We start from the raw sequence: 13,667 nt of genomic DNA, 5'->3' as shown, positions 1-13,667 counted from the left end.
AGCACCTCCTATACGGAGGGGGAGTGGTCCTCCCGGCACCGACGCTTCTCAGTTGCCAAATCCCTCGACACCCCAGAGCTCTTAGCACCATGAGTCAAGGGGGATCGATGCGGATGCTCTTGGCCTTCGTTTGAAGCTGGCCATCGAGGCTCTTAGCTTCAGATGAGAATGAAGTTGAATCTTCTTATCGGCTTGGTGTTGGGTTTGATGCCAGCTGGTCCTTGGGACCCTGCACAGCAGTCGCCATCGAGATAGGTGGAGACCCACTCGATGCACAACTGCTCCCAGTGTATACAGATCTAACAGCCATAGATATCGATGTTCCTGATGCAACATCTGATGCTGATGTCGAGGATTCAGACTGGGCTTCAAGAACCTTTTCATGAGCAGCCAACTGGGACCTTTTCTTCATGCGAAGGCACAGGAAAAAGTTGGGAGGGCTATAGTCAGGCCCCAAACACTGAAGACACCAAGAATGGGTGTCCGTGGCCAGAGCTGGTCCTACTGTACCAGGTACAGCACTTAAAGCCACTGGGAACTCTCATGGACATGGAAGAAAAAACTTCCATGGCAAAATCAAATGACTCGAAAGTGCCAAAAAAAGGGCAAAGCACCAAAGAAAATAAGATCAGGAGACCCCGACCGAAGTCAAGGCCTAAATGCGGCCAAATGATGTGGAAAATAAAGGAAACTAAAAGCAGGAAAAAAAGGAACTAAAACAATAAGAGAAAAATAAAAAGGGATAACCCGAACTCAGGTACATAAAGGCACAGTGAAAAAAAAAACACCGAAAAGGCACTCCAAAAAAGCTCTTTTGGACTGAGCTATGAGGAGCAGAAGAACATAACCACTCTTCAACACTGGTAAAAAAAGAACTGCATAACCACGCTCTCATGATGGGTGGGAAGGCACTTGCACATGCGCAGTGGAGAATGTCTCACGCTCCTCAAAGCTCTCACTAGCTTGTTATAAGCTCCGGATCAGGCAACGTGGCATTACGTTATCCATTTGTGAGAATATAAGGCTTGCTTGTCCTCGGAGAAAAAAATATATATATTTATCAGATATGTTATCCATATAAAGTTATGACTAGTTTGTTTTGTGGGTCTACGGGCTATTCCCAAGTATTTTGACTCTCACCATTTTCGTCTACTGGTTCAAGTTCTAGTTCTATCCTGATTAGAATATTTCAATCTTGCCTATATTGATTGTTCAAAGAATCTGTTTAGCAGAGTTCAATTAGTGCAGAATGCAGTGGCCAGATTAATCGTCTTATTATGTAAGCTTGAATCCGTGACTCCGCTGTTGCTGAAGCTGCACTGGCTTTTGGTTGAGGCTCAAGCTCAATTCAAACTTTGCACGATGATTTTTAAAATATTGTATTGTTTGGCACCTTCTTACTTAGGTGAGTGGATAATTCTTTTACATAATGATTTTATATGTAAAATCCAAATGCTTTTATGCTTTTCATCAGTAAAAATGATAAAATAAATAAAAAAATTTTAGTTCTTTGTTATGTTATCAGACTTCTTTAATCTGGAACTCTTTGCCAATTTCGATAACACTTACTGTGGACTATTTAATGTTCCATAAGAATGTAAAAACATGGTTATTTAATATGTTTTTGTCATCTGATTAGATCTTTCCACTATATGTATGATAGTTAAATTATGTACTGTAATCAGTTTTGTAAATTGTAATTCCTGGCAGTTTATTGTCCAGTTTCTTGTAAATGTAATCCATATAGAACTCTTGAGGGTGATTTGTGGAATAGAGGCAATGTATAACATAAACTGTGCACACAGTTCAGAAGGCGCCTACTGTGATATGATTGAGAAGTCTAGAAGTGGTTAAATCTTTACTTAAGATATGAAACATTTTAACCTCATAGTCACTATGTAAAGTGCTGAAACTAATTTTTTTAGAACCCTGCTTGTACAGCAGTCCCTTCCTGGGTTGAATCACTTCAAATGCAGTTCCTTCTTCCCTCAAATTCTGAGTGAAATTTGTACAGTTTACCTCTTGTTACTTGGGATTTTTTATGTTGAAGTCCCTCTGTGTCCACGCACCTTGAGTATTGTGTTCAATTCTGGTCGCCGCACCTCAAGAAAGATATAGTAGAATTGGAAAAGGTGCAGCGAAGGGCGACTAAAATGATAGCGGGATGGGACGACTTCCCTATGAAGAAAGACTAAGGAGGCTAGGACTTTTCAGCTTGGAGAAGAGATGGCTGAGGAGAGACATGATAGAGGTATATAAAATAATGAGTGGAGTGGAACAGGTGGATGTGAAGCGTCTGTTCACGTTTTCCAAAAATACTAGGACTAGGGGGCATGCGATGAAACTACAGTATAGTAAATTTATAACAAATCGGAGAAAAGTTTTCTTCACCCAACACATAATTAAACTCTGGAATTCGTTGCCGGAGAACATGGTGAAGGCGGTTAGCTTAGCAGAGTTTAAAAAGGGGTTAGATGTTTTCCTAAAGAACAAGTCTGTAAACCACTACTAAATGGACTTGGGGAAAAATCCACAATTCCAGGAATAACATGTATAGACTGTTTATACGTTTGGGAAGCTCACCAGGTGCCCTTAGCCTGGATGCGCCGCTGTCGTGGACAGGATGCTGGGCTTGACGGGTCTTTTCCCAGTGTGGCATTACTTACGTACACTGGATTCAAGAAGGGTGGGGTTCAGCTCTATACCCCAAAAGGCCTTTTGCTGCAGAGCAGGCAAACACCTTTCTTTTTCATTTGAAGGTGTATTTATTTATTTACACTTGTACCCTGTGCTTTCCCACTCATGGCAGGCTCAATGCAACTTACATATACAGGTACTTATTTCTACCTGGGGCAATGGAGGGTTAAGTGACTGGCCCAGAGTCACAAGGAGCTGTGCCTGAAGTGGGAATTGAACTCAGTGCCTCAGGCTCAGAGCCCACCTCCCTAACCACTAGGCCACTCCTTCACTCAATTCAGCTCTGCTATCTGGTTTAGAAATCCTCCTGCTAGCTGGAACCCCTGGGAATTAGAAGCTAAATCCTGTGGATTGCTGGAATAGAGTTCCATCAATTCCAGTCTCTTCCTTGGTTCCTTCGCAACTCCCAACTGACATTCTCCAGCTCCATCTCAGAGTTCAAAACAGCCTGTGGAAGTTAACTTTTTCACTGCTGGTAGGGGCTGAGTCCAGCAACATCCTCTCAGAATCCACTCCAGCTTTTTTCTTTAGCTATCTGTTCGCTCTGCTAGAATCCCAAAACAGGCAACACTGTACCTGTCTCTGGATTTTACTGCAACCAAGGATGGAGAACTCTTAAAACTTGGTAAGAATCAATGCTCAGTTTTTTGTAAGCTCAAGGGGACAGAAAATTCTTTGTGGTGAGGCCCCGCTCATATATGAATAAGTTATCCAAATAACAGCTATATATTACTGATTTCTGGATAACTTTTGATTAAGATCTCTTCTTCCCATAAGAGTATAATACTGGCTGCAAGAGGAAAGCTTTCTTTTCTACAGAAGAGCAAGTAAGAGTGGAGGAGAAGCATAATAGTTAGAGCAGTCAGATAACCAGTGAAGTCCAGTTCAACTCCCGCTGCACCTCCTTGTGATTTTGGACAAGTCACTTAGGGGCCCTTTTACTAGGCCATGGCAAAATGTGGGTTGCAACAGTATGAGCGTGCCTTTTGGGCACGCGCTGGGCCAGTTTTTACTGCGTCCTGGAAAAAGGGCCTTTTTTTAAGGGGCCGAAACATGGACATGCAGCAAAATAAAATCCAGCACGCATCCATTTTCAGCCGACCTTACCGCCACCATTGATTTAGAGGTAAAGTCTCACGTGCTGCCCGGATGATAGGCATGCAACGCGTATGCCCACTGCTGTTTACCGCCGGGTAAGCGCCACGTGGTAGAAAATAGAAAATATTTTCTACCGCATGTTTTCAGTTTGCAAAAAATTCAGAATTACTGCTCAGGGCATGCAGTAGCCGGGCGGTAATACTGATTTGGCATGCGCTGGACGCGCATAGGCCCTTACTTGCTTTTGTAAAAGGGCCCCTTAACCCTTTATTATCTCAAGTATAAACTTCGGATAGTGAACCTTCCAGGGGAAAAATACCTACTGTACCTGAATGTAACTCATCAAGCTATAACTGAAAAAGGCATAGGCTAAATCCTGGGCCAGTTTAACCATTGGACATATGGTGTATAGGTTACGTTTTTCTCTCTCCCCCCCCCCCCCCCCCCACAGTCTGTTCTCTTACCCTCTCCCCTTCTCCCTTCCTTCCCTACAGGTCTGGCACTGCAAGCTCACTTCCGTTGCTCCCCGATGGTCTTGTCAATCTTGTCGGTTGCCAGCGGCAGCAAGTGCAGCATGACAAGCTGCCTTCAACCAGCTGCTAGGTCTTCCCTCTGCTGTGTCCTGCCTCCTGTGATGCAATTTCCTGTGGGCGAGACATGGTAGAGGGAAGACTCAGGGGCTGGCCAAAGGCAGCCTGTCATGCTGTTGTTGCTGCCATCAGCAATCGATGTAAACTTTACAGGACCATGGGGGAGTGAGAGAGGTGAGGGAGTTGTGCCAGATCCGCAGGGAGCAGGACAGGGAAAAGAGAGACTGGACTGGAGGGAGGTAGAGATGCCGACCCAAGGGAATGAAAAATGCTGAACCCATGGTGGGAGTGAGGGGATGCAGGAAGCAATGCGTTGGGGAAGGGAGCACAGCCAAAGCAAGTTTGATCAGGGCACCACTATCCTTTGAGTCAGCTAAAGGATAAATCCAAAATCCGTTTCCTCCCCTTTAGGTTCTACCTCTAGCATTCCTGTAATCTTGCTCCCCCTCCCCATTTTTAAATACATATATGTAACTTTGGACCATAAATCAACTTACTTGATGATGATTCTTTGGAGTTAGCCACTTATTTTAAAGACAAGGTATGTTCAATTTGAAACAGTTTACAGCAGGGGCGTAACCAGACACCCAATTTTGGGTGGGCCTGGGCCCAAGATGGGTGGGCAGAATAACCCTGCCTCATCCCACAGATGATGTGGTCTCTCCTCTCACCTACATGCCATATGGTCTCTCAAATATCCTCCCTCTCCTGCATACCTTTTAAATAGCAGATTTTCACCGGCAACGGACAGCAACTAATACACACTGCTGATGTTGGCTCCATACCCTTCCCTCCAAGGCAACTTCCTGTTTCCGCCTAGGCAAGAATACATCAGAACGAAGGCTATGGGGCCGGTGCGAGCAGTATGCATCAGTTACTGCTCACTGCAGGCGAAGATCTGCTATTTACAAGGTATGCAGGAGGGACAGTTGTTGGGAGTTTTCAGCTGGTGGGGCTTGGGGATCCCTGCCAGCCACATTATAGCTATGCTGGCACTGGGTGGGCCTGATCCCAAAGTGGGTGGGCCTGGGCCCACCCAAGCCCACCCTTGGCTACGCCACTGGTTTACAGGGTGCATTAGATATAGATATTTACCTAAATGAATGAGAAAGGGCGATACCAGCAGCTAGATTTTGGGAAAGTTTTAATTTTATATCCCCGTTGGATGTTCAGAGGATTTTAAAGAGGTTTGCTGCTTCTCATTGTTGTCTAGACATGTGCTCCTCTTATCTCCTGAGTAGAGAATGGCACAGGGACAAAACTTGTTCCCGTCCCCATCCCCGCGGACCTGTTTCCATCCCCTTTCCCACAAGCTCTGTCTGATCTCATTCTCAGAAACCTCGAATAGTTATGATTTTATATTTAAATCATTTTATTAAAGTATTTAAAAAATAATGTTCTGTACACAACCAATACAGAACAAGGATCAAGAAAAACCCTGTCTCCCCTCCCTCCTCACAATTATCCCGTCCACTATTGGGAAAACTAAACAAGCTAAATTACTACAGAATGCTACTTAGAAAATTCATGGTAACAGTATACCTCAGTCACACACACAGAACACAAATACCAAATACATAATAGCTGACCAAAACTGATAAACATATATTAAACCAAAACCCCAAGAAGCCACCCCAAAGAAACAGAAAGATATGCATTTCCTCTTATACCAGGCAAAATATAAAGATCACACATGCCAGAGATGGTGTTAGGGGAGTGCAACTAGGACAATTGCCCCCTGGCCAGAGAGAACCCTAAGCTTGCTGAAAGCTGAAGAAGGCATGGCCTGGTAGTGGGCTTTGGGGTCCCCTCCCAAATTTCTGCCCTGGGCCCTAGTCACGTCTAACACCAGCTCTGGCAGGATACATATTTCAAACCTGACATATTCTAATCACAAAATAGAAACACAATATTTTTTTCTACCTCTGTTGTCTGGTCATTTTATTTTTTAAATCATGTTAGTCCCAGGCTCTGGTTTCTCTTTCCCTCTGTCTTCTCAACTTACTCGCCAGAGTCTCCTGCCCATTTGACATTTCTTCTTTCTCCATGCTCATTATCCATCTTCCATCTGTGTGTACCTATGTCTCCCCATGTTCAACATCTCCCTTCTCTGTGCCCCCTATACTTCCCTGTCCAGCATCTCCCCTGTATCCATCTCCTCACATTCATCCTCACTACTCTATATCCCTATCCATTCCCCCTGTGTTCAGCCATCATAAGTACATAAGTATTGCCATACTGGGAAAGACCAAAGGTCCATCAAGCCCAGCATCCTGTTTCCAACAGTGGCCAATCCAAGTCACAAATACCTGGCAAGGTATTTGTGACCTACATATCATTCCTCTATGTCCCTATGCCCAAGTCCAGCATCTCCCTTCTATGTTCCTATTCTCCCCCATGTCTAGCATCTTCCCTCTGTGTCCATATACCCCCTCCCATGTCTGGCATTGCCCCCTCTATGTCCATATACCATCTGCATATAGCATCTTATCTTATCTTTCTTCCCTCCCCTCCAGCGCTGCCTCTATCTCCTTCAGCTCCAGCACTGCCTCTGTCCCCTTCCTCCCTCCCGCGCTGCCTCTGTCCCCTTCAACTCCAGCCCTCTCTCCCTCCAGCATTGCCCCCTTCCCCCACGCGGGTCTTGCATTTTGTTTTCACCATGAAGAAGATCCTCCACAGGACTGCTCTGTGGCCTTCCCATCTCTGCCAGTTCCCGCCTTCTGATGTAACTTCCTGTTTTGTGAAACAAGAAGTTACATCAGAAGGCAGGAACCGGCAAAGGAGGGCAGGCCTCAAAGCAGTTCTATGGGGGATCTTCGTGGCTCAAAAAGGTAGAAAGCTGCGAAGCAACGCAACAGGGAGGGAAGAAGGAAGAAGGGAAGAAGGAGACGCCAGACCCATGATAATGATGCTTTTTTTTTTACTGAGGGTGGGGTAGAACATGGCTTTTTACTGCTCCCACAGAGCAGTGAAAAGTTTGCTGCATCTGCGGTAAATGCAGTAATTTTTTTTTTACCTTGGTTTAACTTGCGTCCCCATCCCAGTCTCATTCTCTGTCCTGAGGTCACCTAGTTCTAATTATATAGCCTTTTTCACAGATTGGCTTAATTGGCACCTTCAAGAAGGTAAGTTTCCAACTACTAAGAAGGAGATTGTTCTTACACCTATTATTTAAAAAAATCCAAAAGGGAGAGTTGATGATTTAACAAACTATAGACCGGTGGCAGCTAAACCTTTACTGGTTAAGGTAATGGAGGGCTGGGTGATGGAACAGCTGGTCTTATATTTTGACAACTTTCAATTGTTACATGGTTCCCAATTGGGTTTCTGTAGGGGATTCAGTATAGAAACCATGGTTAGTTCCTTGATCACCTTTGGTCAAAAGATTCTGAGTCAGGGTTGAACTGTGCTTGTCATGCAGTTCGACCTCTCCAGTGCCTTTGACCTGGTAGACCTCAATATTCTGTTATCCCTTCTGGACAACATTGGGATCCATGGAAAAGTTCTTGCCTGGATTCAGGGATTTAAAAAAAAGATCATATAGAGTAAAAATGCAGGATAAGTTGTCCGATTCTTGGAAAGCCTGTAGTGGAGTACCACAGGTATTCCACTTTCACCATCTCTGTTTAATATATTAATGCAACCCTTAGCTGACCATCTGGAAAAACTTTAAACTCCAGTTTTATTTTTACACAGACTATATTACTGTTATTATTCCATTTATTCCAGGAAATTTGCTTCATGAGCAAATTCTTCACAGCTGTTTATTAACGGTTGAAACACGGGTCCAAGCTTTCAAGCTAAAATTGAATAAGGATAAAACAAACATTTTATGGGTAAGATCTAATCCTATGTTTGCACTGGGAGATTTTAAACTTAATTTAGGCACTGTTTCTGGGATTTTAGGCATGGAAATGGATTTTCAATTTTACTTAAGCTCCCAGGTCAATAGAGTAGTGAAGAACTCTTTTCATGTTCTTAGAATACTGAGGTCTATTCGTAAATTCTTCAATCAGGAGACTTTCTGCTTGATAGTACAATCTTTAATACTTTCTCAATTGGATTATTGTAATGCCACATATATTGGTTGTAGAAAGATTCTATAAAGTAAGCTGCAAGGGGTGCAGAATGTGGCCATATGATTCATTTTTGCGGAAAACAGCTACACTGGCTACCAATGGAGGCCAAATTAGAATTTAAGGTGCTAACACTGGTCCATAAAATTCTCTAAGGGGATGCTCTGGCTTATTTGTCAGATCATGTTTCGTTCTTAAACAGAAATGCTTTAAGAACTAGAAATTATTATTCACTTGCTTTTCCTGCTGTTAGGTAGGTAAAGGCTTTTCGCCCCCATAAGTTTCTACTCTTCCCGATTCTTCCTAAATTTACATTATCCAGATTCCAACGGACTAAAATACAAATCTACCTACGCATCTAGCTTCTCCTTCATATGCACACAGCTATGGAATGCACTACCCAAAATCTTAAGATCAATTCAGAACCATCTAAATTTCAGGAAATTACTGAATACCACCCTGTTCAAGAAGGCTTACCTTCCAGACTCATCCTAAATTACTTCTTCTTTGTTACAGCAAAATTCATGGACTTTATCATCTTTAATTATCTTTTTTTATCTTTGTTGTCTTATTCGTTGCATATTCGATTACTATCTTATTATTACATTGTTAAATTGTATTTTACTAACTGTAGCCTGCACTAAGGTATTGTGTAAGCCACATTGAGCCTACAACTGGTGGGAAAATGTGGGGTATAAATGTGTTAAATAAATAAATAAGTCGTCTTTTCTTATTAGGCTGCAACTTACTGGAATAAGATGCCTCTTTTCCTAAGGCAATTAGATAACTACAAGTTATTCAGAAAATTGTTGAAAACCTTTCTTCTTACAAAGTATTACAATCATGAATGATTACTGTTGCTCTGATTTTGCTGTCCTTGATGTATTTTGTTGAGTCTGGTATGTAACTTCTTGAATAATACTTCAATGTTTCTGATTGTAACCCGCACTGAACTGGCTGGTTGTTGTGGGATATAAGATAATCAGGTTTTCAGGATATCCACAATGAATATGCATAAGATAGATTTGCATGCTATGCCTCCTTGGTATACAAATCTATCTCAAGCATATTTGTTATGAATATCCTGAAAACCCGATAGGCTGGGGGGCCCCGGGGACTGGGTTCAAAAGCACTGTTATAGAGGATGCATCTTATGGTTAACTGTTTTGGTGTTTCTGCATAGTTGGCTTACCCACTTTCTTTACATTGTCTAATACCTTCCCAGACTCCTCCTGATATGGAGCAATATACATGCCATCCTTCTTCCTTGGTCACCACATTGCCCCAGTGAATGGAAGAGGAGGTTCCTGTGGATTACCTGGGACTGTCCTTTCTGTTAAACTGTACAGCGCTGCGTAACCCTAGTAGCGCTCTAGAAATGTTAAGTAGTAGTAGTAGTTTGGAAGGGCAGCTGTGGTGAGTGATATTCAACTATCTCATTAGTATTTTCCAAGGCTTGTATTTCATATGCCAGTAAGGTAGTGTGTTGCGTACGATTAGAAGTTAGATTTCATGTGCTTTCTTTGCCACTCTCATGCTGGTGAGGAAATAAATGTATTATGCATGATGTTTCTATGAGTCAGGGCACCTGCACATTGTCATACGCGGCATAACCTTCTGTCTTGCCTCAGGCTTGCAAGCTCTTTAATATCACATTCGGGTTCAGGATAATTGTTTGCCCTGTCTTCAACGGGGTGGATGCAATTTTCTTTGTTCCACGCTTGACATGTGCCCATTCTCTCTGTGTTTAAAGTCACTTTCATTTCCCCATTTGCTCTGAGACATCATGTGTATGTGTATAGTGTTCTAATAAATTTTTGTCTTGTAAATAATGTTAATGTTTATTTATCTTTTAGATCTACCAAGAAAAGCTGGTTCTCAGGTAGGAGATATGTGTTTCATGGAATAGCTGATGTGTGGTATCCATTTCTATAGGACCATGTAATGAGGCATGATGAGAATTGGACGAGTGACATAAGATTGAAAGAATGATGCATGTTATGAAATGGAGGGGTACGAGTTCTGTCTGTGTATGATTATTTGAGAAATGCTGGTGAGTGTGTGAGCTGTGACAGAGTGTACCTGTGTGAGAGTTATGTACAAATGACATTGCTGCTGAAAAAAAGGGAATACAATATTAGCTTGGACCTGCCTGGCGTCTTGTTATAAAGGAATCTACTTTTAGAAGATGAGTGTCACGGTTCCCTGCGGGAAATACAGCATTTTTCCTTTAAAATGTTGCTTTTACAATGGTGAAAAGGTAATTATTTTGAAACAGAGAAAGATTTTTCAGAACTTCTTTGGATGGCATATTTATTTATCTTCTTTCTCACATGTATTATGGATTGTCTTTTTCATAGTTGCTGGAGGCAATTTACAATCACAGACATAGCACATAACTTGTGCATTAAAATTAACTATCTTTTTTTCTCCTATTATTACATAATATAAAAGAATCCACAACCTGAATCCTAATGCAATATCCCTCAAATGCTATTCATCACACCTTAATCTCCGCGCAGAAATCGGAGCATATTCAAAACAATGTGTATAACTTAGGGACCCTTTTAGAAAGGTATGCCAAAAAGTGGCCTGCGATAGTGTGGGCGCATATATTGGATGTGTGCTGGACCATTTCTCCACTGCGTCTGGAAAAATGGGGTTTTGTGGGGGGCTGGGAAATGGACATGCAGCAAAATGAAAACCAGTACACATCTATTTATGGTTTGAGCCTTTAATGCCATCCATTGACTTAGCGGTAAGGGCTCACACGTTACCCATGCGGTACTGTCCAGCTGTGCATCAACTGCCGATTACCGCTGGGAACACTCCCGCAGTAGAAAATAGAAAATTATTTTCTACTGTGTGTTATTGGCATGCGCCAAATTCAGAATTACTGCCCGGGGCATGCGGTAGCCGGGCGGTAATGCCGACGACATGTGCTACGTAGGCCCTTATGCGGCTTTGTAAAAGGGCCCCACAGTTGGTTAACTAGCTAATAATTGGACGTTAAGCAATCATCAGTACTAATTGGCATTAATTAAAATTTACAAACACAATGTGCTAAGTGTATTCTGTAACGGGGTGTGTGTAAATTCTAAGTTGCGTAGTTGAAAAGGGGACATGTTTATAGGTATGGAATGGGTGGGACGTGGACGCTTCTAAAATCTATGCACATTATTATAGAATAAACCCACTCTGCACCTAATTTAGTCATCAGGATTTACGCCAAGTAAAACATGGCCTAAATGGATGTGACCAAATTTGGTCACATGGAGAGGTGCTTTGGTGTATTCTACTATATACAGGTACAAATAAGTACCTGTATATAATATGTAAGCCACATTGAGCCTGCTATAAGTGGGAAAGTGCGGGGTACAAATGTAAGAAAAAAAAATACCGCATGGAAATTTAAGCCTGTTCTATAAAATTTAGAGGAATACCCCTAGGTATATTTTTTTTCCATGTGGATTTTTCAGGTGCCATACATAGAATCTAGCCCTAATTAAATAGTATCAATTCTATGGCCTGTTTAAAATCCCTATAAAATATATTTACACAAAAGAAGGCAATTGTTAAAGGAATTCTCCACAACTAAACCAGTGTTTACCGACAGAAAGGCTCTTTATAAATTCCTTTGGGCCCTCTGAGCCACATTCAGTAAATGGTGGCAAAAATTAGGCGCTGAGAAAAATCTGTGCTCAGTGCCATTCTACAAAGGGTGCTCTGGGTTGAGCCCTCTTTATCAAATAGTACCTAGTGGGGCTTTGGCTTTGGGCTTGAGGACTTACATTAAGGGGCCCTTTTACTAAGCGGCATGACAATCCGGAACTACCGCCGGCCCAATGTGGTTGCCAGTAGTTCCATCCCCCAGCGCATGCCATTTCCGGTGCTAGGGAAAATAGGTCCCTATTTTTTACAGCAGCAGTTACCCGGCGGTAATTGCTGCTCAGTTACCACCGGGTTAGCATGGGAGCCCTTACCACCACCTCGATGGTTGGAAGTAAGTGCTCCCCCCACATGGCCATGCAGTAAGTGCAATCTTACCACATGACCATTTCTTTTTACGGCCTTTTACTCGTGGTAAAAAAGGCCTCAGCGCATGGCAAAAACGGCTGCCACCACTAGCGCAGAGACCCTTTTAGCGTAAAAAGGATCCCTAAGTGAAACCTGGCATAAATCCTGGCATGCAATTTGCCCAAATTGGGCACGGATCCCCAGAATTCTGTAACACTGCACAAATCTTTTGTGAATGCCCTGACTCGTCCGTGCCCTCCCATGGCAATGCCCCTTTTAGGGTTGCACATGAGGATTTGACCATGGATTTTTATAGATTTGCATGCAGCAAGATTCATGCATGTATCAAGAATGAGTGCCAATTAATATCAATTATTGATTGTTAATGGCTCGTTGTCTTGTTTAAGTGTGTGTGGATATCAGGACCAGGCACAACTTTGGGCGCACAAATTTGGGTGCCATTTAGAGAATCTGGGAGTCTCTAGGGAAAAGAGGCAGAGCTAAACATGGTGTTCCTCGCCGCTACCCACAGAGGTTTCGACAACAAACGGAAGTGTTTGAAAAAAGGCTGATCTCTAAAATTAAAGCAAGACTGGATTACTATAATGTGTTGCATATAGGACTAAAAAAAGAATCTAACGAGTACAGTAGACTGGCTCTTCCAAAAAACAACAAGGGAGACGCTTGCTCAAAAATATATATGATCTTTATTAAAAATCACCAAATAAAATTGACATAGCTGCCAACTTTCGGCACCTAGGCACCTGCCTCAGGACTCTTATGGTGTGGGTTGTGCAAAGGTAAATGGTATTCCCAAAACCAAATGCAACCGTAAGCAAATTATGCTTGTCCAAGGTATAAAGCAAACACTTTCAACACCTACTTCCTCATCGGTTCTTTAAAAAAAATTATTTGTTTTAAATTTTATAAACTATTCACTTAAGGTCATTAATTGTACTTATCTTAAAATGAAGGGTCCTGTTTACAAAGGCGCACTAGCGTTTTTAGCATGTGCTAAAAATTAGTGCGTGCAAACATGTAGATGCCCATGGGAATATTATTGGCATCTACATGGTTTGCACATGCTAATTTTTAGCATGCACTAAAAACGCTAGCGCACTTTTGTAAACAGGGCCCTATGGGTTTAGATATTGTCGATCTGGGGGGGGGGGGGGGGAGGGATGCTCTT

Source organism: Microcaecilia unicolor, chromosome 3, assembly GCF_901765095.1.
Source record: "Microcaecilia unicolor chromosome 3, aMicUni1.1, whole genome shotgun sequence".
Taxonomy (NCBI): domain Eukaryota; kingdom Metazoa; phylum Chordata; class Amphibia; order Gymnophiona; family Siphonopidae; genus Microcaecilia; species Microcaecilia unicolor.
This window is presented reverse-complemented; position numbering follows the sequence as displayed.